This window comes from Chiloscyllium punctatum, chromosome 3, assembly GCF_047496795.1.
Source record: "Chiloscyllium punctatum isolate Juve2018m chromosome 3, sChiPun1.3, whole genome shotgun sequence".
NCBI lineage: Eukaryota > Metazoa > Chordata > Chondrichthyes > Orectolobiformes > Hemiscylliidae > Chiloscyllium > Chiloscyllium punctatum.
The window spans coordinates 93475078-93500595 of record NC_092741.1 but is presented as its reverse complement, the minus strand read 5'-3'; the positions used below and the strand labels follow the sequence as shown (position 1 = coordinate 93500595).

The 25518-nt window shown below is 41.6% G+C and overlaps 1 protein-coding gene across 4 annotated transcripts in view; it reads right to left on the bottom strand.

The window, feature by feature from the left end:
• cd2ap (CD2-associated protein) overlaps positions 1–25518 on the bottom strand; it is a 238933-nt gene that overhangs the window by 197363 nt on the left and 16052 nt on the right. The gene's annotated exons all lie outside the window — the stretch shown is intronic.

Genomic DNA, 25518 nt, shown 5'->3' with positions numbered 1-25518 from the left:
GGTACTTGCCTCACTTTCGGTCAGCGTAATGGAGTCATTGCGGGTTGTTCAGTTGGGTAATGTAACCTAACCTATTTCACATCAGTAAGCATAGAAACCAGATTATGAGCAGTTTTGAGATAGGACAGTCAGACAGTCTTGTGATCCATGTTTCATCAACAAATCAGCAGCACTCATACTTTATCTCAGGTCTGGTAGCATTCATGGAAAGAGCTTCAAATAAAACATAGAACATTACAGCGCAGTACAGTCCCTTCGGTCCTCGATGGTTTCACAGGTCGACGCAACAATCTGAAGCAACATCTAACCTACACTATTCCAGTTATAGAACAGAGACTGGTATGAATCTTCTGCCGAACTGTTTGTTTCAGATTTCTAGTATCTGCAAGATTTTGCCTTTACTCACACGACATCATGTTGGCAGTGATACTGGACCCAAATTTCACATTCAGTCATGGGTTGCTACTGATAGGTGCAGTGGTGACAGCAAGCAGTGGTCATCAGCTGGAGTCTTCAGAGGACTCCAGCAGCAGGGCTGCAGAAGGGAATAGAGTCAAAGGGCTGGTACTGTGATATTAAAAAGAGTGACCTGCAGGAAATTAGATGTCCCAAGGCTAGGATTAGATGCCTGGGACTTCCAGATAGATTTTAAGAAATTAAATTGTCATTTCCTATTATTCAGAGCCATTTACATGGCCATTTTCTTGCCATTCAGATCCACTTACATTGTCATCTCCTATTTTCACCCACTATTCAGAATCTATAGGACCACTGCAGTTGGAATTTGACTACTCGCCTACAGTGACAAAAAAAATACAATTGACACCAGATCTGGCCATTAAAGGGATAATTTGCATTACATTGTTTCTGGAGGTGATGTGGTCACTACATTGTATCTTGAGTGGCATGTGGCTGAGGGGGAGTGACTGGGGGTTGTCTTGTGGGCATTACTAACGGTGATGTAAAAATTTTGTATAAAGGAAGGGATGTTTCCTTTGTTCAAGGAACTTCCTTGGACATGCCTCAGAAGCAATGTTGAAGAATGTTCAGAATTTCTCCAAAGCTTGTATTGGACTGTGCTGTGCTTAATAAATTTTGCTTGTTCACAGAAGTTGGTGCATTGCAGTTGCGTCAAGTGTGTAAGAATCTCAGAAAAAAAAAGAACCTAACAATACAGTTAGGGAGTGAGTGGGTGGGAATGGAAGGATATTGATGAGCCACTGCAGGCCCAGAAGGTCTCACTTAACAAATAGGATGAAGTTGGAGGGCAGATTTGCAGGAAGGGCGATTAGTGTTTCTGAGCTCGCTTTCAGATTAGTCAAGTTGAATTAGTACTCCGATGACAGCAAATATATCTTGGTTTGTACTATGCTGAGTGTGTGTTGCTGGAAAAGCACAGCAGGTCAGGCAGCATCTGAGCAGCAGGGAAATCAACGTTTCGGGCAAAAGCTCTTCATTCTGATGAAGGGCTCCGGCCCGAAACATCAATTTTCCTGCTCTGCTGATGCTGCCTGACCTCCTGTGCTTTTGCAGCAGCACACTCAACTCTGATCTCCAGCATCTGCAGACCTCGCTGTCTCCTTGGTTTGTGCTATGCTGAACAAGAGCAGCCATGTGCTGAAGAACAGAAATACCCTCAAAAATCCAAAGTCTGAACAAGGAAATTCAGGTGATATTATCATGTTCTGTAATAATCAAAGAAGGTTCAGCTCTTGGTGATATTTACAGCCAGAATTCTTCCACGCAACAAGTGCCTGATTCCACAATCATGAAGCTGCAATGAAATGAAGCAGAAAATATGACCACCTGATGGCCAGAGTGGGGAAGGAGGGTTGTGGGAATCATGCACTGGTATTGTAGCTTTCCCATCTTTGATAAATCTCACAGAAGGAGCTTTCCTGACTAGTGCTCAGTTGTTTACAGAAGACAGAAGCAGCTAGCAAGATGAGCTATATTTATACAGCAGAACCAGGAATCATCATCCCTAGTACAAGTCAAGGTGGGCAAACTGAGTAGGCAAATACAAGGCAGGTGAAGTATAATGTGGACAAAGATGAGGTGTTCCACATGTGGAAGCACAAGGCAGCAGATGATCTGAATGGCTCTAAATTGAGAGGGGGGGGAAAATGTGGATGGAGGCCTGGGTGTTGTTGAAAACCACTCGCTGAAGGTAAGCCAACAGTAACGCTAACAAAATGTTAAGTTGGCCTACATAACCAGAGGATTTAAGTAAGAAGCAAAGATAACTTGCTGCAATTACTCAGATCCTTGCTGAGACAGCATCTGAAATACAGTGTTCAGTTCTGGTCGCCGTATCGGAGGAAGGATGTTCTTTCCACAAAGGGAGGGCAGAAAAGATTTACCAGACTAATTTCTGAGATGGCAAAACCGACAGAGGTTGAATCGGTTACGAAACATCGACTGGGACTGCCATAGCATTAAAAGGTTTAGATGGAGAGGAATTTGTTAAGTGTGTACAAGACAATTTTCTGATTCAGTATGTGGATGTACCTAATAGAGAAGGTGTAAAACATGACCTACTCTTGGGAAGTAAGGCAAAACAGGTGACCGAGGTGTCAGCGGGAGGGCACTTTGGGGCCAGCGATCATAATTCCATTCGTTTTAAAATAGTGATGGAAAAGGATAGACCAGATCTAAAAGTTGAAGTTCTAAATTGGAGAAAGGCCAATTTTGACGGTATTAGGCAAGAACTTTCAAAAGCTGTTTGGAGGCAGATGTTCGCAGGTAAAGAGACAGCTGGAAAATGGAAAGCCTGCAGAAATGAGATAACAAGAATCCAGAGAAAGTATATTCCTGTCAGGGTGAAAGGGAAGGCTGGTAGGTATAGGGAATGCTGGATGACTAAAGATATTGATGGTTTGGTTAAGAAAAAGAAGGAAGCATATGTCAGGTATAGACAGGTTAGATCGAGGGAATCCTTAGAAGAGTATAAAGAAAGTAGGAGTATACTTAAGAGGGAAATCAGGAGGGCAAAACGGGGACATGAGATAGCTTTAGCAAATAGAATTAAGGAGAATCCAAAGGGTTTTTACAAATATATTAAGGACAAAAGGGTAACTAGGGAAAGAATAGGGCCCCTCAGAGATCAGCAAGGCAGCCTTTGTGTGGAGGCACAGAAAATGGGGGAGATACTAAATGAATATTTTGCATAAATATTTACTGTGGAAAAGGACATGGAAGATATAGACTGTAGGGAAATAGATGGTGACATCTTGCAAAATGTCCAGATTACAGTGGAGGAAGTGCTGGATGTCTTGAAACAGTTAAAGGTGGATAAATCCCCAGGACCTGATCAGGTGTACCTGAGAACTCTGTGGGAAGCTACAGAAGTGATTGATGGGCCTCTTGCTGAGATATTTGTATCATCGATAGTCACAGGTGAGGTGCCAGAAGACTGGAAGTTGGCTAACATGATGCCACTGTTTAAGAAGGGTGGTAAAGACAAGCCAGAGAACTATAGACCGGTGAGCCTGACCTCGGTGGTAGGTAAGTTGTTGGAGGGAATCCTGAGGGACAGGATGTACATATATTTGGAAAGGCAAGGACTGATTTGGGATAGTCAACATGGCTCTGTGAGTGGGAAATCATGTCTCACAAACTTGATTGAGGTTTTGAAGAAGTAACAGAGATGATTGATGAGGGCAAAGCAGTAGATGTGATCCATATGGACTTCAGTAAGGCAGTTGACAAGGTTCTCCATGGGAGACTGATTAGTAAGGTTCAATCTCATGGAATACAGGGAGAACTAGCCATTTGGATACAGAACTGGCTCAAATCGACAGACGATGGTGGTGGAGGGTTGTTTTTTTCAGACTGGAGACCTATGACTAGTGGAGTGCCACAAGGATCGGTGCTGGGCCCTCTACATAAATGATTTGGATGTGAGCATAAGAGGTACAGTTATAGTAAGTTTGCAAATGACACCAAAATTGGAGGTGTAGTGGACAGTGAAGAGGGTTACCTCAGATTACAACAGGATCTGGACCAGGTGGGCCAATGGGCTGAGAAGTGGCAGATGGAGTTTAAGTCAGATAAATGTGAGGTGCTGCATTTTGGGAAAGCAAATCTTAGCAGGACTAATACACTTAATGGCAAGGTCCTAGGGAGTGTTGCTGAACAAAGAGACCTTGGAGTGCAGGTTCATAGCTCCTTGAAGGTGGAGTTGCACATAGGTAGAATAGTGAAGGCGGCGTTTGGTATGCTTTCCTTTATTGGTCAGAGTATTGAGTAGAGGAGTTGGGAGGTCATGTTGCTGCCATACAGGATATTGGTTAGGCCACTGTTGGAATATTGCATGCAATTCTGGTCTCCTTCCTATCGGAAAGATGCTGTGAAACTTGAAAGGGTTCAGAAAAGACTTACAAGGATGTTGCCAGGGTTGGAGGATCTGAGCTACAGGGAGAGGCTGAACAGGCTTGGGCTGTTTTCCCTGGAGCGGAGGCCGAGGGGGTGACCTTATAGAGCTTTACAAAGTTATGAGGGGCATGGCTAGGATAAATAGACAAAGTCTTTTCCTTGGGGTCAGGGAGTCCAGAACTAGAGGGCATAGGTTTAGGGTGAGAGGGGAAAGATATAAAAGAGACCTAAGGGGCAACATTTTCACGCAGAGGGTGGTACGTGTATGGAATGAGCTGCCAGAGGATGTGGTGGAGGAGAGTACAATTGCAACATTTTAAAAGCTTAAGACAACCTCGGAGGCCAGGTGAGAATTAACCAAGCAATCTTGCTGAAACAAAACATTACCAGCAAACCATCTTTCATCAAAGCTACAAGTCAGGGAGGCTGGGACGCTAAATGTCTTCAAGGCAGAAATTGATAAATTCTTGATGTCACAAGGAATTAAGGGCTACGGGAAGAATGAGGGTAAGTGGAGTTGAAATGCCCATCAGCCATGATTGAATGGCGGAGTGGACTCAATGGGCCGAATGGCCTTACTTCCGCTCCTATGCCTTATGATCAGAGTTTTCCCCATGTAAAATCCTGTTGAAAGGTCCCAGAAGACTGGAGGGTAGCGAATGTTGTGCCATCATTCAAGGGCTACAAAGAAAAGCCTAGGAAACTATATACCAATAAGCTTAAAATCTGTGGTGAGTAAGTTACTTGTGAAGATTCTGAGATAAGATATCCATGCATTTGGAAAGACAGGATTTGATTAGGAGGAGTCAGCATGGCTTTGAGAGTGAGAGATCACGCCTCACAAATTTGTTAGAGCTCTTCGATGAAGTGATCAGGAAGATTGACGAAGGCAAGGCATGAGACGTAGTCTGTATGGATTTCAGCATGGTCTTTGAGAAGGTTCCATGTGGTAAGCTGCTCTGGAAGGTTACATCGCATGGAATCCAGAGGGAGGGAACAAATTGGATACACAATTGGCTGATGGTAGGAAACAAAGGGTAATAGCGAAAGGATGCTTGTCGGACTGGAGGCCTGTGACTAGTGGAGTGCCTCATGGGTTGGTGCTGGGCCCATTACTGTTTGTTATCTATATCAATGAATTGGATGAGAATGTACAAGGTATCATTAGCAAACTTACTGATGACACTAAAATAGGCAATATCGTGGACAGTGAGGAATGTTGTCAGAAATTGCAGCAGAATTTGATCAGCTGGGGAAGTGGGCCGAGAAATGGCAAAATGGAGTTTAATATAGTTAAATATCAGCCAGCTTTGTAGCAGCTATCTGTGGAGAGAGATGCAGAGGTAACATTTTCAATCTAGTATGACCAGGGTTCAGAAAAGATTTGCAAAGCTGTTGCCAGAGTTGGAGGATTTGAGCTATAGGGAGAGGTTGAATAGGTTGGGGCTGTTTTCCCGGGGCCGTAGGAGGCAACGGGGTGACCTTATAGAGGTTTATAAAATCATGAGGTACATGGATAGAGTAAATAATTTCAGATTTTTCTCTGGGGTGCAGGAGTGCAGAACTACAGGCCATTGGTTTAGGGTGAGGGGGGAAATGATATAAAAGGGAATGAGCTGCCAAAGGAAGTGGTGGAGGCTAATACAATTGCAGCATTTAAAAGGCATCTGGGTGGGTTTCTGAATAGGAAGGGTTTAGAGGGATATGGGCCAAGTGCTGCCAAATGGGATTTGATTAGATTAGGATATCTGGTCGGCTTGGAATGAAGGATCTGGTTCCATGCTGTACATCTCTATGATTCTATGGCTCTAAGCGTGAGGTCTTGCATTTTGCAAAGTCAAATCAAGTTAGGAGTTGCATGGTGAATGGTAGGGCCTTAAAGGAGTGTAGTGGGACAGAAGGATCTTGGAGTACAGGTTCACAGTTCTCAAAGTGAGGTCACAGGTAGACATGGCAATGAAGATGACTTTTTGCACACTGACCTTCAGTCGGGGCACTGAGTATAGAAGTTGGGAAGTTGTGTGGCAGTTAGTACAGAACGTTGGTGAAGGCACACTTGAAGTATTGTGAAGTTTTGGTCACCTTGTTATAGGAAGAACATTACTAAACTGGAAAGAGTGCAGTGACAATTTACAAGGATGTGAGCTGAGTTCAATGGTCTGAATTACAGGGAGACGTTTAACAAGATAGGACTTTTTTTCTTTAAAGCATAGGAGACTGAGGGGGGGCGCTTATAGGGGTGTATAAGGTCATGGGAGGCATGGATAAAGTGAATGCACAATTGTTTTCCCAGGGTTGGGGCATCAAGGACTAGAGGGCATCAGTTTAAGCTTAGGGAAAACAACAAAATAGAACCTAAGGGGCAACCTTTCTCCACAGAGGGTAGTATACATATGTAATGTGACTGTGAAAGTAGTTGAGGCAGAAACATTAACAGCATTGACAAGGCATTTCGACAAATACATAAATAGGAAAGGATTAGAAGGATATGGGCCAAGTGCAGGGAAATGGGGTTCGTATGGATGGACATTTTGGTTGGCGTGGACCAGTTTGGGCCATAGGGCCTGTCTCTGTGCTGTCAGACTCAGACACCCAGAGAATTGAGAGGGGATATGGCTGAGCATCCAACATTCAAAAAGTGCTCTGACCAAAGAATCAATGCCTGTCAGTTTTATAGTATGGGACTTGATGACAGCATGGAAATGGGTAAGACAGCTCAACTGGTAATCTTTGAAGGAGTCATCACGGGAACTTTCAGCTTGTTTAAGAATTGTGACCTCTGTCCAATGAAAATTGCAGCAAGAAATTTTCAATGATGGTAATACCTATATTTTTTTAAAAATTCATTCTTGGGGTGTGGGCCTCACTGACTGGACCAGCATTTATTGACTATCCTTAATTAACAAAAGGGCAGTTAAGAGTCTCAAGTTGCATGTAGAGCAGACAGATAAGGTCAGCAGATTTCCCTCCCGAAAGGACATGAGTGAACCAGACGGGTTTTTTCCTGGGTAATTAACGAAGATTTCATGGTCATCATTAAACTCATATTTCCAAGTTATTATTGAATTCAAATTCCACCATTTGCAGGATTCAAACCCAGGTGATCAGAACATTACTTAGTTACTGGATTAACAGTATAGCAGTTCCACTTTTTGCACACTGACCTTCAGTCGGGGCACTGAGTATAGAAGTTAACATTTTTGATGAACAAACTTAGTCAAGATTAGCAGCCCAATATAGCTGGTTAATGGTAGGTAAAGGTGAGATAGAGCAGGTGATTTGGAGGAGTTGCAATATTGATCAAAGGGTCTATTAGAACAGTGAAGAGGAGCGATAACTTGAAGATCACCAAATGAGGCTATTTAGGGATAAGAAACACAAAAAGGGGCACACGCACTGTTTGGTAGACACTATAGGTCCCCAAACAAGTTTGGGAGGTGTACTGGGGTAGAGAATCAAATATGCAATCAAACTTCAAAGAAGTATAACAAAGACAGAAACAGTAAGAGGATTTGAATTCCCCAAATGTCAACTAGGATATTTTAGTGTGTAAGGTAGAGAAGGAACAAAATTATTCAAGTGTATCCTGGAGAACACTTTTAGCTAGGACATAGAAAGCTGCATGAGGGAATGGGCAGATTGGTATCGGATATTCAGAAATGAACCTGGGAAGCATATTAATAGAGTAGAATTTTCAAGCTAGTTAGATTTAGAATAGCTGTGGATCACTAAGTTTTGACAAGAAAAAAAAAGGATGGACTGGAAAGAAACTATAAATGGGCCAATTTTACTCAGTTAAGATATGCTTTGGCCCAAGTCAAGTGGATACAACTACATCAGAGATGGAAAACATCCAAGGGGAAAAAAGCAAGAGCAAAGGACAATGATATTCCCACAAAGTTAGAGAGTGGCACCAAGATTGAACAACTCTTGATATCAAGGATCTTAAAGATTAGGATTAAATTTTAACATCTTCTAGCAGAGTCTCCCATTGAGTTTAATAAGTGTGATGGGGAATTTAACAATAAAAAATGGGGAAGCAAATGGTGCATGAGAATGCACTGACAGTCTGACTAAAGGAAAACCCAAAGGCTTTTTTCCAAATTTATGAAGAACAAGAGAATAATTGGGGAAAGTTAAGACTTGGGTACAGTCTTCCATGAGTATTTTATGTTGTCTTTACAATACAAAAGGACCACAAAAAGGTATACATATCATGGGGAAGGAATACAAAATATTAGGCAGTGGAGGTTCCACCTGGTTCAGCAGCCTTCAAAGTAGATATAGCTGCAGGTTTGGATGTGATCTTTTCCAGGCTATTGAGGAAGGCAAGGGAGATTTCACCGTATTGGCAACCAGCAGAATATTAATGTTACTTTTTTTTTTAAGAAAAGGACTAAAATCATGAGGGGCCTGGATAGGATAAATAGACAAAGTATTTTCCCTGGGGTGGGGGAGTCCAGAACTAGAGGGCATAGGCTTAGGGTGAGAGGGGAAAGATATAAATGAGACCTAAGGGGCAACGTTTTCATGCAGAGAGTGGTAAGCGTATGGAATGAGTTGCCAGAGGAAGTGGTGGAGGTTAGTACAATTGCAACATTTAAAAGGCATCTGGATGAATATCTCTCTCAACCCTTTGTATTGATATATGGGCCAAGTGCTGACAAATGGGACTAGATTAAGTTAGGATATCTGGTCAGCAAGGACGAGTCGGACTGAAGTGTCTGTTTCCATGCTATACATCTCTACATCAACAACAGAAAATTACAAGCCAGTCAGTGCAATCTTAGTGTTCAAGTGGTTATTCGGAAACATTCTGGAATTGGGACAGATAGCATGGATTTGTTAAAGGAAGGTTGTACTGGACAAATTTAGTTTTGTTTTGGAGGAGATTGAAAGTATAGTGTTTCATTTGGTCTACACGAACATCAGCAAGACTTTGGCACAAGTTCCTCGTGGCAGACTGGCTAAGAAATGAAAAGCCCAGAGGATCCAAGGCAAAATAGCACAATGGATCCAAAAATGGCTGAGAGTCAGGAAGCAGCCCAATACTGTTATCCAATCAAGCTCCAAGAACTTGAAACTTACTGGACATGCTCAGGCTGAGGCTCATACACTACTGCTCTCTGGGGCCACATACCTATTAAACTCTCCTATCCCTGGACGCAACCAAAAAAATAAGTTAAAAATCACCCAACACCATGTTATAGTTAGACTATAACCTGGTGTTTTGTGACTTTTAACTTTGTACACCCCAGTTTAACCCTGGCACCTCAAAACCAAAAAAAAAAAAGAGGAAACACCATTCTAATTTGTGACTACCTCCTTGTAAAAATAATTCAAGTTAACTTCCCCTCCTGACAATAGGTGTACAAATTCTGAGCTGAATCTTTTGAAAAATTCACATCCCTTCTGTAGTTGTGGTTGCAATAAAACCAACTAGTCTCCTGAAGCTTCCCAATGTGCAACTGTGGCACATTACTCATTCCATCCTCTTCAATATTTGCTAATTAGCTACAATCATTTCATACAAATATTTTTGTTTTTAAGTACTATTGGAACGTTAAGAGTTGAATAAACCAAAATCACCACACAATACACTCAAAGTAACTACCTTCTACTCATGTAACAGACCAAGGAACCAGTGCAGCACCTCCTTCCCTTCATCCTTAAACTCAAATCCAAGCATTAAATTAGCTAGTTTTATATGCTTTTAACACAAGGCCTGCTTTTTTTTTTAAATATATAAACAGAAGTAGTACCTGACACAATCAAAAGGGCTTTTCCCACCAAATCACCTATGGTATTTTGTATTTCTTATTAAAACCTATCTTCCTAATCAACATGCTCAGAGATTTTATTACACACCTCTGAAGCAGGTGGGACTTGAACCCAGGCCTCCCACTTCAGGCATCAGTAGAATACCACTGCACTACAACAGGACTTCTCCAAGGCCAGATTGATCTGGTGACAGAGGAATCAGATTCAGCTGCTTTGTCAATTAGCTAGGCCCAGCTGCACATCTGATGGATGCCTTATTAAAACACTCAAGATTGGGAACTTAAAACTGTAGAATTCCATGAAACAAAAAAAATTGAAAGTTTAATGCTGATCTTCAAGGTTCTCCTTCAATCGGTTTTGATAAAACAGCTCAATATTTCTCTGAAAACAAGCACTTAGGGCTGCTGTGGCCTAAATTCACAAAAGTACCTTTGTTTAAAGTGATTGAAGCACTGAAGATGATATGGACATTGCTTTATCAATTAAGACTTTTAATTGGTTCACCACTTATTTATTCAGCATTCAAAACATTACAGCAACTTCTCCCAAATTATTACAGTCACAATATCTTGCTTTCAATCACAAGCAAATCAGAATACTTAAATACAAAATCAACAAGACTGAATGCTGTTAATAACCTCAAGACAAATTATGCTTTCCTGTGTAATGTCATTTCTGTATCCAGGTACTGTGGGGAACTTCAACCCCATCAACTTACAACATCATTACTGAAGCTAGATTTTGGCAACTGAAATGCAAACAAACATGACATGGGAGACTGGTACAAATTCAGCCTTCCACTCCCCAGTTAATGATCTGGATCTCTGTGTGCAAGAGATTATTTTGTACTGGACAAGTTTAGTTTTTTTTGGGGAGGAGATTGTTGAGAGTATAGTGTTTCATGTGGTCTACATGAAGATCAGCAAGACTTTGGCACAAGTTCCTCGTGGCAGACTGGTTAAGAAATGAAAAGCCCAGAGGATCCAAGGCAAAATAACACAATGGATCCAAAAATTGGCTGAGAGTCAGGAAGCAGCCCATACTGTAATCCAACCAAGCTACAAGGACTTCAGACCTACTGAACTTTCTCAGCCTGAGTTCGCAGAGGACTCTAAAATTGGAAGAATTGTCAACTGAGTGAAGGAAAGTGTGGAACTCCAAAAACGATGTTGACAAGTTGCAGAAGTAGTGGATGAACAAGTAGCAGATGAAATTCAATGCACAGAAAGTGAGAGATAATGCGGTTTGATCAGTTGAACCTTTAAAGACAATAGAAAATCGGGGGTTCAATTCTAAAGAGTGAGGTACCTGGTGTGCATGTGCAAAAATCATTGAAGGTGGCAGGATAGGTAGAGAGACAGCGTAAAGGGGTTCCTAACGTTTTTTAGGGAAAAGCAGAGTACAAGGGCAGGGAGGTGGGGAGGGAGGGGTTTCAAAGAGAGAGTCACTACCTTTGACACAAAGGCAAGATATCACAGAACCTCAAAAACTGAAAGTAATGACTATCAAGATTATAATTATCCCATGGATGGAGTCATACCTTATCCAAAACAAGATGGTTATTCTTGTTGGAAGTCAAACTTAATTCCAGAATATCACTGCAGAAAATCCTTTCAAGTACTATCCTAGTTCCAACCATCTTTAGCTTTCTTCATTTGCCTTCTTTCCAGAAGAAGGTCTAAAAAGAGAAATATTCACTGATAATCCCACAATGCTCAGTACTATTCTTGACTCGGCCAATAGTGAATCACTCAGACTCTAGTGCATGATCTTGACAACATTCGGGATTTGGCTAATCAGTCACAGGAAACATTTGGAACACCCAACAATGAATCAATGGCTGCCTCCGATGAGGCAGAAAAGACTCAATGGTATTACTGTCAGTGAAGTCCTGACTCTTAATCGATGACAATCCAGAAACTTAATTGAAAGAGTAACAGAAATATCTATGTAGCTTTAAGAGCAGGTCAAATTTGATCAAGAGAATCCAGAGGAAGTTCAATTAACTACATAAGCCTTCCCCTCCCAGTGTCCTGGCAACCAGCATGTCCTCAGCTAACACAATAAAACAGATTATCTGGTCATGAACTCCTAACCGCAAGTTGGATCTTTAGCGCAAAACAGCTTCTGCATTTCCCAAAAATTACTACAAAGACAACTTGATTAGCTATAAGCCTTGACAGAAGCTAACATCATGAAATATGCTGTATGAAATGGAAGTTCTTTCTTTTCTTCATTTTGAAACCCCACACATTTAACAGTAGGCACCTGATGGCAGCCAGCACAGTGTAATTATAACCTGGCAATGATCAATACTGGTGGCAAAAGTGGCTGATGAAAGGCAAGATGGTAAAAGAAAGATGGGGGAATCATTTTTAGACCCAAACAAGTTAGGATGTCAGGCAATGAATTGTTGAATTAAACTCAATTTGAAGAGACTCTTGTGCTACAGTGAAATTCTTCTCTGTTATTACAGGGGTAAATCTCTTAAGTCAACACTTGTAACGCTTATTATTTTGCAATGGTTCTTTTCCAGGCACGAGCTGGTGTTTCAAATTTCAGGGTCGTACAAGAACAGTCTTGATTCAGTCCAAGTGGATCCTGGAAGCCAGGTTGACATCTACTAGCATCACACTTACAGACCAATACATAGTGATCTGGGAATATGACAAGTTCCTTCTTGCATTTACTGGTCACAGTTATCCATACATGCCTCTCATCTTTCAGGAAGAAAATGAACATTTGTCAAACATGTTAATTGGGATGAAAAAAATCTTTGCAAGGAATAAATAGCATCAAGTTACCAACATAATTTAATTTCCTCCCAAAACTATTGGCCAGGTTCTGCCATGTTTGAGTGCTTTGCTTAATGTTAAAAATTTAATAATTGCTAACTGACTTTTTTCTAAAACAGGAGAGAAAGAGCATGTTCATCCATCAAATCTAGCAGCCACTGCTCCTGCAGGCACAAATCAGACCAACATTTTGTCTGACCTATTACAATTCCATCGAGTTCCATGAAATGAAAGCCACTCCAGTTTTTGACGCCACCTATTTCTGGAAGCATTATTAAATCCAGTGTTGTCAACACAGAAAAGAAGGCCAATGAAGGATTTGAAAACAGGATGTTGAAAAATTTTAAAGCAGTAGAATTTCCAGACCAAGGGCCAATATGTTAGCGAGAGTAACGGGTGATCCAGATTTGTTTTGAGTAAAAATGTGAGCAACAGGCTTTATAAAGCTGCAGTAAACTTAAGTTAGGTCACACCTGGAGTATGATGTGCATTTCTGAGCACACTATTGGAAGGAGATGGGAGGCTTTGGGGACAGTGCAAAAGAGGTTGACCAGGAACTTTGTTAGGATTGGAGTCTATTAACAATCAGGAGAGATTGAACAAACTTGGACAGTTTTCATTAGAGTGCCAGAGACTAAAGGGCAATCTTATAGATGTGTATTAAGTTATGAGAGGAATGGATGGAGTGGATAGTCCAAGTCACTATCTCCCCCCGCCCCCCCCCCACACACAAAAGATGGAAATGTCAACTACTAGGGAGCATAGGTTTAAGGGAGAGAAAGGTGTAAAGGAAACGTGAGGGAAGCTTTTCTTTTTAAAAAAATACAGACGTGGTAGATGCCCAGAACATGCTGCCAAGTGAGGTGGTAGAAACAGATACGATAGCAATGTTTAGGAGATATTTAAACAGACACACGAACAGGCAGGTATTAGAGGGAAGTGGACCACATGCAGACAAATGGGATTAGTTTGGAATTACATCAAGGTCAGTATAGACATAATGAGCCAAAGACACTGTTCTGTGCTGTACAGTTCGATACTGTATGAGTGAGCTCAAACATTAAAGTCACCTGCTGGCCTGGAGAAAACAGCACAGGTCAGGGTTTCTACAGTAAATAAGTCCAGATCAGATTGGACATTAGCAATATTATCCAGTTCAAAGCATGCATTTTGCTGATGGAGCACATATCCAAGGCAAATATAATATTAAGGTTGTGGGCATTCGGTTCAGCCTGATGACATATCAGACAGGAAATGGAGTTTGGTGCAAAAGAAGGCATTTTGTTTCAGGAATCCAAGAGAATGGTTTCAGATTTACCAAACTTTAGAGGAAAATCAGCAATGACTCACAGTATACTGTGGTTTCAAGATCACTTCAGAGGCTAGGAATACTAGATGAGCAAACAACTCACCTGCTGGCCCCCCAAAAGTCTGTCTACCATCACAAGTATGTACATAATGAAATACTCACCTCCAAAAAGATAAGATAGACAAGAGGAATTCGGCGATTCAGCCCATCAAGTCCACCATTTGATCGAGGCTGATATGTTTCTCAGATCCATTCTGATCATAATCTCTTACTATCTGATCAATCTCTTAGCGAAACTCAACAACATGGCCTTTACAGCAATCTTCAACAACAAGTTCCTGATTCGGCACCTTCTGGCTGAAGAAATTCCTCATCTCAGTTCTAAAGGGCAGTCCCTTCGCTCTGAGGCTGTGCCTTCAAGTCTAAGTCACCTCTATGACTCAACAGGGATGCACAGCATGGAAACAGATCCTGGAGTCCAACCTGTCCATGCTGACCAGATCTCGCAACCCAACCAAATCCCACCTGCCAGCACCTGACCCATATCCCTCCAAACCCTTCCTATTCATATACCCATCTAGACGCCTTTTAAAATGTTGCAATTGTTCAAGCCTCCACCACTTCCTCTGGCAGCTTATTCCATACACATACCACCCTCTGCATGAAAACATTGCCCCTTAGGTCTCTTGCTTATCTTACCCCTCTCAAGCTAAACCTATGCCCTCCAGTTCGAAACTCACTCACAGCAGGGAAGATGCTTTGTCTATTTACCCTATCTATGCCCCTCGTGATTTTACAAACCTGTGATAGGTCACCCCTCAGCCTCCTATGCTCCAGGGAAAACAGTCCCAGCCTGTTCAACCTCTCCCTATAGTTCAAATCCTTCAACCCTGGCAACATCCTTGTAAACCTTTTCTGAACCCTTTCAAGTTTCAGAACATCCTTCAGATAGGAAGGAGACCAGAATTGCACGCAATATTCCAACAGTGGCTTAACCAATGTACAGCCGCAACGTGACCTCCCAACTCCTGTACTCAATACTCTGACCAATAAAGGAAAGCATACTAAATGCCTTCTTCAATATCCTACCTACATGCAACTCCACCTTCACGGAGCTTTGAACCTGCACTCCAAGGTCTCTTTGTTCAGCATCACTCCCTAGGACCTTACCATCAAGTGTATAAATCCGGCTAAGATTTGCTTTCCCAAAATGCAGCACCTCGCATTTATCTGAATTAACCACAACCTGCCACTTCTCAGCCCATTGGCCCATCTGTTCAAGGTCCTGTTATAATCGGAGGTAAACTCCTTCATTGTCCACTAACCTCCAATTTTGGTGTCATCTGCAAACCTACTAACTATACTTCTTATATAAAAATGATTTGGATGTGAGCATAAATGAAGATAGATAATGGACCCAGCAAAAATCCTTGTGGCACTCCACTGGCTAAAGCCTCCATTCTGAAAAACAACCCTTCACCACCACCCTGTCTTCTACCTTTGAGCCAGTTCTGTAACCAAATGGTTAGTTCACACTGTGTTCCATGGAGATCTAACCTTGCTAACCAGTGTCCCACGGGGAACCTTGTTAAACGCCTTACTGAAGTCCATATAGATCACATTTACTGCTCTGCCCTCATCAACCCTCTTTGTTACTTCTTCAAAAACCTCAATCAAGTTTGAGAGACATGATTTCCCATGCACGAAGCCATGTTGACTACCTCTATTCAGTCCTTGCCTTTCCAAATACATGTACAACCTGTCCCTCAGGATTCCTTCCAACAACTTGCCCATCACCGACATCAGGCTCACTGGTCTATTGTTTCCTGGCTTGTCTTTACCACCGTTCTTAAACAGCAAAACCACATTAGCCAACCTCTAGTCTTCCTGCACCTCACCTGCAACTATCGATGATACAAATATCTCAACAAAAGGCTCAGCAATCACTTCCCTAGCTTCCCACAGAGTTCTAGAGTACACCTGATAGGGTTCTGGGGATTTATCCACTTTTATGCATTTAAAGACATCCAGCACTTCCACCTCTATAATATGGACAATTTTCGAGACGTCACCATCTATTCCCCTACATTCTATATCTTCCATGTCTTTCTCCACAGTCAATACTAATGCAGAATATTTGTTTAGTATCATCTGCTGCTCCATCCAAAGGCCGACTTGTTGATTTTTGCAGAGCTTTATTCTCCTTAGCGTATTTGAAAAATATCCTTTGGATTCTCCTTAATCCAATTTGGCAAAACAATTTCATGTCCCCTTTTTGCCCTCCTGATTTCCCACTCAAGTATATTCCTACTTCCTTTATACTCTTCAAAGGATTCACTCGCTTTCTCCTGTCTATACCTTACATATGCTTCCTTCTTTTCCTTAACAAAACCTTCAATTTCTTTCGTCATCCAGCATTCCCTATACCCACCAGCCTCTCCTTTCACCCTAAGAGGAATACAGTGTCTCTGGATTCTTGTTATCTCATTTCTGAAGGCTTCCCATTTTCCAGTCATCTCTTTACCTGCGAACGTCTGCCCCAGTCAGCTTTTGAAAGTTCTTGCCTAATACCGTCAAAATTGGCCTTTCTCCAATTAGAACTTCAGCTTTTAGATCTGGTCTATCCTTTTCCATCACTATTTTAAATCTAATAGAATTATGGTCATTAGCCCCAAAGTGCTCCCCCACTGACACCTCACTCACCTGCCCTGCCTTATTTCCCAAGAATAGGTCAAGTTTTGCACCTTCTCTAGTAGGTACATCCACATACTGAATCAGAAAGTTCTTTTGTACACACTTGAATTCCTCTCCATCTAAACCCTTAACACTATGGCAGTCCCAGCTTACGTTTGGAAAGTTAAAATCCCTTCCCATAACCACCCTATTATTCTTACAGATAACTGAGATCTTCTTACAAATTTGTTTTTCAATTTCCCTCTGACTATTAGGGGGTCTATAATATAATCCCAGTAGGTACATCATCCCTTTGCTATTTCACAGTTCAACCCAAGTAACTTCCCTGGATATATTTACAGGAATATCCTCCCTCAGCACAGCTGGAATGCTATCCCTTTTCAAAAAGGCCACTCCCCCTCTTCTCTTGCCTCCCTTTTTATCCTTCTTGTAACATTTGTATCCTGGAACATTAAGCTGCCAGTCCTGCCCATCCTTGAGCCATGTTTCCATAATTGCTATGATATCCCAGTCCCATGTCCTAACCATGCCCGGAGTTCATCTGCCTGCCCTGTTGGGCCTCTTGCACTGAAATAAATGCAGTTTAAGTTTATCAGACCTACCTTGTTCTTTGCTTTAGCTCTGCCTGTCCTGACTGTTTCACTCACTTATCAACTATCCCAGTGTCCGATTGATCTCTTTCCTTACTCCCTCCCTGGGTCCCACCTCCCCCCATTCCCCCTTTACTAGTTTAAATCCTCCTGAGCAGCTCTAGCAAATCTCCCTGCCAATATATTTGTCCCTTTCCAATCAAGTGCATTCCATCCTTCTTGTACAGGTCACTTCTACCACAGAAGAGATTCCAATGATCCAAAAATATGTATCCTTCTCCAATACACCCACTCCTCAGTCATGCATTCACCTGCTCTATCCTCCTATTCCTACTCTCACTAGCTTGCAGCACTGAGTGTAATCCTGATATTATTACTCTTGAGGATCTCCTAACTCTATATTCTCCCTTTAGAATCTCATCCTTTTCCATTCCTATGTCATTGGTTCCAATGTGTACAGTGACCTCCTGCCCTCTCCCCCTTGACAGCATTCTGCACCCTTTCAGACATCCTTGATCCTGGCACCAAGGATGCAACACCTCATTCTGATTTTCTGCTGCTGGCCACAGAAACATCTGTCTGTGCCTCGGACTAGAGAAACACCTGTCCCTAACACAACTGATCTCTTGGAGCCCGATGTACCCCTCATTACACTAGAGCCAGTCTCAATACCAGAAACTTGGCTGTTCGTGCTATGTCCCCCTGGAGTGTCCATCACCCCCTACATTTTCCAAAACAGCATACTTGTTGGAAATGGGGATAGCCATAGAAGACTCCTGCACGACTTGCCTCCTCTCTTACCTTTCCTGGAGTTACCCTGTGTGACTGTATCTGCAACTTTTCTCCCTTCAGGTAACTGCCATCCATCACATCCCCTTGCTCTTGTAAATTCCTCATTACCTCCAACTGTCTTGCCAACTGATCCATTCGATCTAATAGGATTCACAACCACTGGCATTTATAATCTTCAGTAACCCGTAAACTCTCCCTAATCTCCCACATCTGACAAGAGGAGCATATAACTCTACTAAAGGCCATTTTTGCTTCTTTCAATCAACATACCCAGAAAATAGCACTGTCTTATTCCTCTACAAAACACTGCTCCAGGCTAACTTAATAGTTATGACTTATATTTTTAAGTTTAATCAAGAGACATCTCTCAGAAACATCTGCACCATGGCCAGTCTATCCAGATCTCTCAGTATTATAATGTTTCAATGAGAACCCACGCATCCCCCATCCTTCTAAACTCCAGCATCCTCAAATCATTATTCATATTGAAAGCCCTTCGTCCCCAGGATCATTCTTGTAAACCTCCTCTGGAACCCCTCCAAAGTCAGTACATTCTTCCTTAAATACAGGGTCAAAAACTGCTCACAATATTCCAAATCTGACTAGATCGTCAGCAGTACATTCCTCCTCCACCCTTCCAAAATAAATGCTAATTTTACATTTGCCTTCATGCCAACTGAACCTGCATGTTAACCTTGAAAGAGTTCTGAAATAGAACCCCAAAGACCTTTTGTGATTAGATTTCCAAAGCCTTTCTATACTTAGACTATCTTCTATGTCTCTATTTCTCCTACCAACATGCAGAACCTCACACTTCCACACATGGTACTCCATTTGCCACTTCTTTGCACACCCTCCTAATCTGTCCAAGTCCTCCTGCAACCTCTCACCTCTTCAAATCTACGTGTCCCCCTGCCTATTTTGTCATCTGCAAACTTCACAACCATGATCTTAGTTCCTTGGTCCAGATTATTAACATAGAAAAGTGAATACTGACCCCAAAACGTATCCTTGCAAATTCCACTAGTGGCTGCCATGCTGAAAATGACCTCTTTATCCCCACTCTCTGCCTGTTGTCAGTCAGCCAATCCTTTATCCATATCAGTGCTTTGCCCTTAACATATTGGGCTCTCATCTTATTTAGCAGCCTCCTGGGTGACACCTTTTCTAAAACTCACGTCCACTGTCTCTCCTTTGTCTAACAAGTCAACCTTACAACCTTGCCGGATAATCCAATATTCGGATAATCAAGGTTGCTCTGTAGTCCATCTTGGTCGGTGTGATCTTTCCACCTTTAGACCCTTCAGCTCCCCAGCACCTTTTCCTTTGCGATGTCATTAGACTCACCTCTGCCCCCCCCAAATCTCTTGAAATCTTGGTATGCTGCTGGTATCTTCCACTTCCATTTCTTTGTTCCTCATTATTGTTTCTCCAGCCTCATTTTCCAACTGTCTAACGTCCACTCTTGCCTCTCTCTTACCTTTTATATATCTAAAATAGCTTTCACAATCTTCCTTTGTTACTCGTTAACTTATCTTCATATTTCATTTTCTCCAGTTATTACTTTATTGTAGTCTTCTGCTAGTTTTTAAAAGCTTCCCACTACTCTGGCTTCCCACTGATTTTCCTCAACTTTTTCTTTTATGCTGTCCCCGATTTCCTTCAGCAGCCATGGCTGCCTTACCTCCCCTTCCTATGCTGCTGCGTCCTTGTGATGAACATCTACTGTGCCTGAATTGCCCCAGAAACTTCTGCCATTGCTGCTCCATCACCTTCTTTGCTAGGCTCCCCTTCCAATCAACTCTGGCCAACTCCTCCCTCATATCTTTGTATTTTACACAATTGTAATATTGTTACATCCCATTCTGCCTTCTCCCTCTCAAACTGCAGGGTGAATTCTATCATATTATGGTCACTATCCTCTTAGGACTCTTTCATCTTAAGCTCCCTAATCAACTCTGTCTCATTACACATCACTAAATCCGCAATTGCCACAAATTCTCTCGCGGGCTCTACTAAAAGCTGCTCGGAAAAAAAAACATCTCATAGACGTTCAATGAACTCCTTTTCTTGGGACACACTACCAAGTTGAATTTCTTAGCCCACATGCACACTGAAGTCCCCCACGATTATTGCAATTGTGCCTTTACCTCCAGATTTATTTCCTGCCCCACATCCTGACCAATGCCAGAAAGCCTGCAAACAACTCCCATCTGGGTCATTTTTCCATTTTCAGTTCCTCAACTCTACCCACACAGATAGTAGACCTTTTGATCCTACATTGTTTCTTGCTATATAGTGTGATTTTATTTCAAAGGTGACAGCCCCATCCTCTTTGCCCATCTGCTTGTCCTTTCATTAAGATGTGTATCCTTGGATATTTAGTTCTCAGCCCTAATCCCCTTGCATTCCCATATCATCATCATACTTGCCAATTTCAATCTGTGCCACCAGCTCATGAACCTTGTCTCGTATACTGCAAGCATTTAAGTACAACATGCTGTGTTGCATTGACTGCCACCTTCTCATGGTTGCTTAACTGAGTACAATTTCAACTAGCTTGACACTGTTCTAAGACAAAGCAGCCCACTACATACGCACCATCACCACAAACATTTATTCACCCCATCAACGACAGTCAGTAGCAGCAGTGTGCATCATCTAGAAGGAGGCACCAAAAAGTTTCACCAAAGCACTTTCCAAACCCATGACTATTACCATTTACAAGGACAAGGAAGGATGCAGATGCAAGGATTCAACACAGATTGATAGGAATGCTGCTTGGTACATAGAGTTTCAATCATGAGAAAAATAATTACAATTCTGCCACCTTCTTGGATAATGTGAAATTATGTTGTGTTTGGATAGTTATATGAAATGTTGAAGGGATGAGACTCTCAAACGCAGACCATATCTGGTGGGAGAGGGGCCTAGCATGAGAAGGCAGACATAGCCAATATAATCAAGGACCCCTCCTACTCCAGAAATTGGGCAGAAATTACACAAGTTTGAAAACACGAACCAACAGATTCAAAACAGCTTAATTAAAAACTGGAAGAACTACAGATGCTGGAAATCAAAGACAAAAGCTGAAATTGCTGTAAAAGCTCAACAGATCTGACAGCATCTGTGGAGAAAACAGAGTTAATTTTTTTAGTTCCAGTCATCCTTCCTCAGAACTCAACGGCTTCATCCCTGTTCTTATTAGACTTTTGAATGGATGTCTCATATTAGAGTTGGTCTTTCTCTGCACCCTCTCCCCTCTGTGACTCTATATTCTGTGTTCTGTTCTATTACCCTGATGTACTTCTGTAAGGTATAATTTGCCTTGATAGCATGTAAAATAATACTTTTCACAGTATTTCAGTATATTACAATAATAAAGCAAATCAAACCTGCATTTGAATTAACTCTACACAGGCCAGTATTCCATCACCAAATCACCCTTTATTTACAAGTGCAGAATATTGACACTGATTCAGCTCCAGAGTGAAGGTGGCTGATCCTCCTGTTTGTATCTGTCAGCCAGGGCTCCTTGATTAGATCAGATTAAACAGCCCTAGTCAGGGAACTCATTCTATGATGGCCACCAGGCTGACATTATTACACCCACTACATTTCACTTCACTCAAGATGTGTCAAAATTTCAGGTGATCTCTTTTAGTATTCTTTGTGTTTGTTGTGCCCCCTTCCAGGCACATGCTTGTGTGCCAAATAATTCAGCTTCTTGAAGTCAGAACACATTAGACATGCTTTTCGCGAGTTTATAGGTGCAGTATGTGTCACTGCCAGTAATTGTCTATTGCACATGTACCATCAGCATAAACCAAGACCTGATCTTTTTGGCCGTGAATATATTCTGGTATATTAAGAACATTTTTTGCACACATTAATTATTATTCTCATTAGATTAGGTTTCTCCTCTTCCAAAGACATGTTTGCTGTGAAATCTTTTGGTTCTTAATCCTGTCTTTAATTACACTGTGCTTGAACTCCAGATTCAGTCAGTACCTCATGTCACATGACAACTGCAAAGGGGGCACACTGGTACAGATTGCATTTCAAACTAACTGTGATCGAATTAAGTTTTCTCCAGAGAAAAACAAGATGAACAGTTTTTTTCTTTAAAAAAAGCATTCTTACATTCTAACTTAAGTAATCATAGAATCCCTGCACAGTGGAAGCAGGCCATTCAGCCCATTGAGTCCGTACCAACTCGCTGAACAGCATCCCACCCAGACACCTCCTAACCCCATCCCTGTAATTCTCCATTCAATGGCTAATCCATCTAGTTTGCACATCCCTGGAGACTATAGACAATTTTGCATGGCCAATCCACCGAACCTGCACATCTTTGGACTGTGGGGAGAAAACCAGAGCACCCAGAGGAAACCTATCGCGACACAGGGAGAATTTCTGTGTGGATTCTGCACATTCGCCCAAGGCTGAAATCAAACTTGGGCCCCTGGTGCTGCAAGGCAGCAGTGCTTACCACCAAGCCACCGTGCTGCCTCCTGGATCATAATTTAGTGTAACATCAAACACACCTGCTTTCCACACAAAAATTCCCTCCCATGGGAAGGTCCTTTACTGCAGCAATTATATAGTTTACCTCCTTGATTTTGTGCAGACTTTGTTAGATGGGTTCCTTTTTCTGTTCCACAACTGTTTCTTTAAATAGCCATCTCCTGGATAATGGCTGATTCACTTCCTTTTTTGAAACTTCACAGAATCAGGTTCATTTCTGTATTTGATAAAATTGCCACACAACTGTTTCTTGACTACTGGGACTATTCAGTTTTAGAGTCTCTCAAAGTTGGCCAAATCTTCTCAGGTTACAGCACAAGATTATTAAAGAACATTGAAAACATCGAAAGTTAGCAGCAGGCAAATGGCTCAAAACAACAAGTTCAGACACAAATTCAAAGTTTTAAACTTTGTGTTGTAAATTAAGATTAGATTAGATTAGATTCCCTACAGTGTGGAAACAGGCCCTTCGGCCCAACAAGTCCACCCTGACCCTCTGAAGAGTAACCCACCCAGACCAGTTTCCCTCTGACTAATGCACCTAACACTACGGGCAATTTAGCATGGCCAATTCACCTGACCTGCACATCTTTGGGCTGTGGGAAGAAACCAGAGCACCTGGAGGAAACCCACGCAGACACAGGGAGAATGTGCAAACTCCACACAGACGGTCGCCCGAGGCAGGAATTGAACCCGGGTCCCCGGCGCGGTGAGGCAGCAGTGCTAACCACTGAGCCACCGTGCTTTTGTGTTAAAACAGCTGAGATTTACATCAGAAAACATTCAAGTAATACTACAAAACAAATCGGTGTTGGTTATAGGAAAACATTTGTCATTTCTATCCATTTTACACCTCAAATCACTCATTATTGCTTCCTTTGTCTTTTGTTCCAGGCACCTTCACCATCCACTTCAGATGCTCATCCATCCCTTGTTAACAGCTTGAAAACAATTTACCAGTTACTTTCAGTTTTTAAGAGACATTTCTTCCCCCCCATCGTTCTTCAGAATACCAGACGATATACAAACTCTTACTCTCTCCACAGATTCTGCCTGATTTCTTTGATTTGCATTCCATTAGTTGGAGCTAAATTTACACCCACCTTTGAGTGGTAGAAGTCCAACATCCAAGTGGATGAAGTATGATTCAATCAAGGATGCTTATTGCAATAATTTAATGTTTCATTCTACAATGGAAACATCTGCTGCAGTGGTCAAAAAAGATACCGATTTGTACATCAAAAACTGCTTTATATTTACCCATGAGACACTACTTCTGCTCATATCAATCATGCACTAAAGTTGTGTCAATAGCAAGCATGTCTGTGAAGCTTTTTCACCCAAAGTAAGAGGAATTAAACTAAACGCCAAATAATTGACTCAGAGTCCAATGGAAAATAACCAACTGATTTACTATCATCTTCCTCAAAATAATGGTGAATAAACCAAGTCTTAAGACACTCTTCCAATAATCAAAACCTCAAGTATTTACTGGCACATGTGGGGCTTCTCCAACAGAAATAAAACAATATTAAAAGTCAGTTTCAGCAGGAGAAAGAAAACCCACTAACCTTGTATGCCCCAAGAAGGAATTCATGTAAAAACACAAGTCAAGCACATTTCATGGACAAGATTAAACTTGCTAAGGAAAGAGGGCGCAAAACCATTTTGTGATACATACAATGCTTTGCAGTCAATTCAGTTTCAACATTCCAGAGGTTATGCTGAAGCTACACAGTGCCCTAGCCAGCCCAGATTTACACCGTTACTATCTCTCAAGGAAAAGGTTATAAACTAACCAAAGAACTCAGTTGATCTAGGGGAGAACAGCATACTAATAAAATTAAGACCCAGATAAGCAAAGGCTCACTTGTATTCATGGTAGAATTTCTAAAGGGAGAAACAGCAAAATATTTTAGATAAGCCAAGACAAGACGGCACAAGTTCTAGACTATGAAAGGCAAGATTAGAAGAGAATTCCTTACATTTATTTGCTCTTATAGGAACATCAAAAAGAAATAGTTAGCTGAGAGCACAATCATTAGCAAGAACATGTTGATAAGGCTGGGTTACTGAATTATGATAAGGCATAATTAACTGCTGTAAGGAAAAGATTCAATCGAGAACCAAAACAACCATTTCTTCAAAACTGTTTGTGCTGTTATGAATTCCCAGGAATGCATCACTTGTGCATATTAAGTTATGTAAGACTATGATCGAGTCCATTCTTTAGAACGCCTAAGCTTTCTCCTCATTATGAATTCAAAAGGTGTTGACTACAGAGTCATAGGCCACAAAGTCAAATTAATGTTGTCCTTAAATTTCCACTCAAAGCTTCAAGCTTGTATTCTGATTTAAAACACTCTAAAGGTCATGGCATTCATCACAGCCCGAATTCAAGACAACAAAATTCCCCCAAAGTCAAATCAGTGAAAATAAATCCAATAATATGGACCAAAGATTGAAATTCCTTAAAATTTATTCCCCTACATTTACCATACTTTTGCTCATCTCTTCTGATCAATCCTTCACAAGTTAAGTCTCTGAAGCATGTCACAACACTATTCTACATGAAAAGCACAAGATGAATGCAACCTGAAATTGCATAAAGCATTGATCAGTGCTCTTTATATTAATGACAATCAGCTGAAAT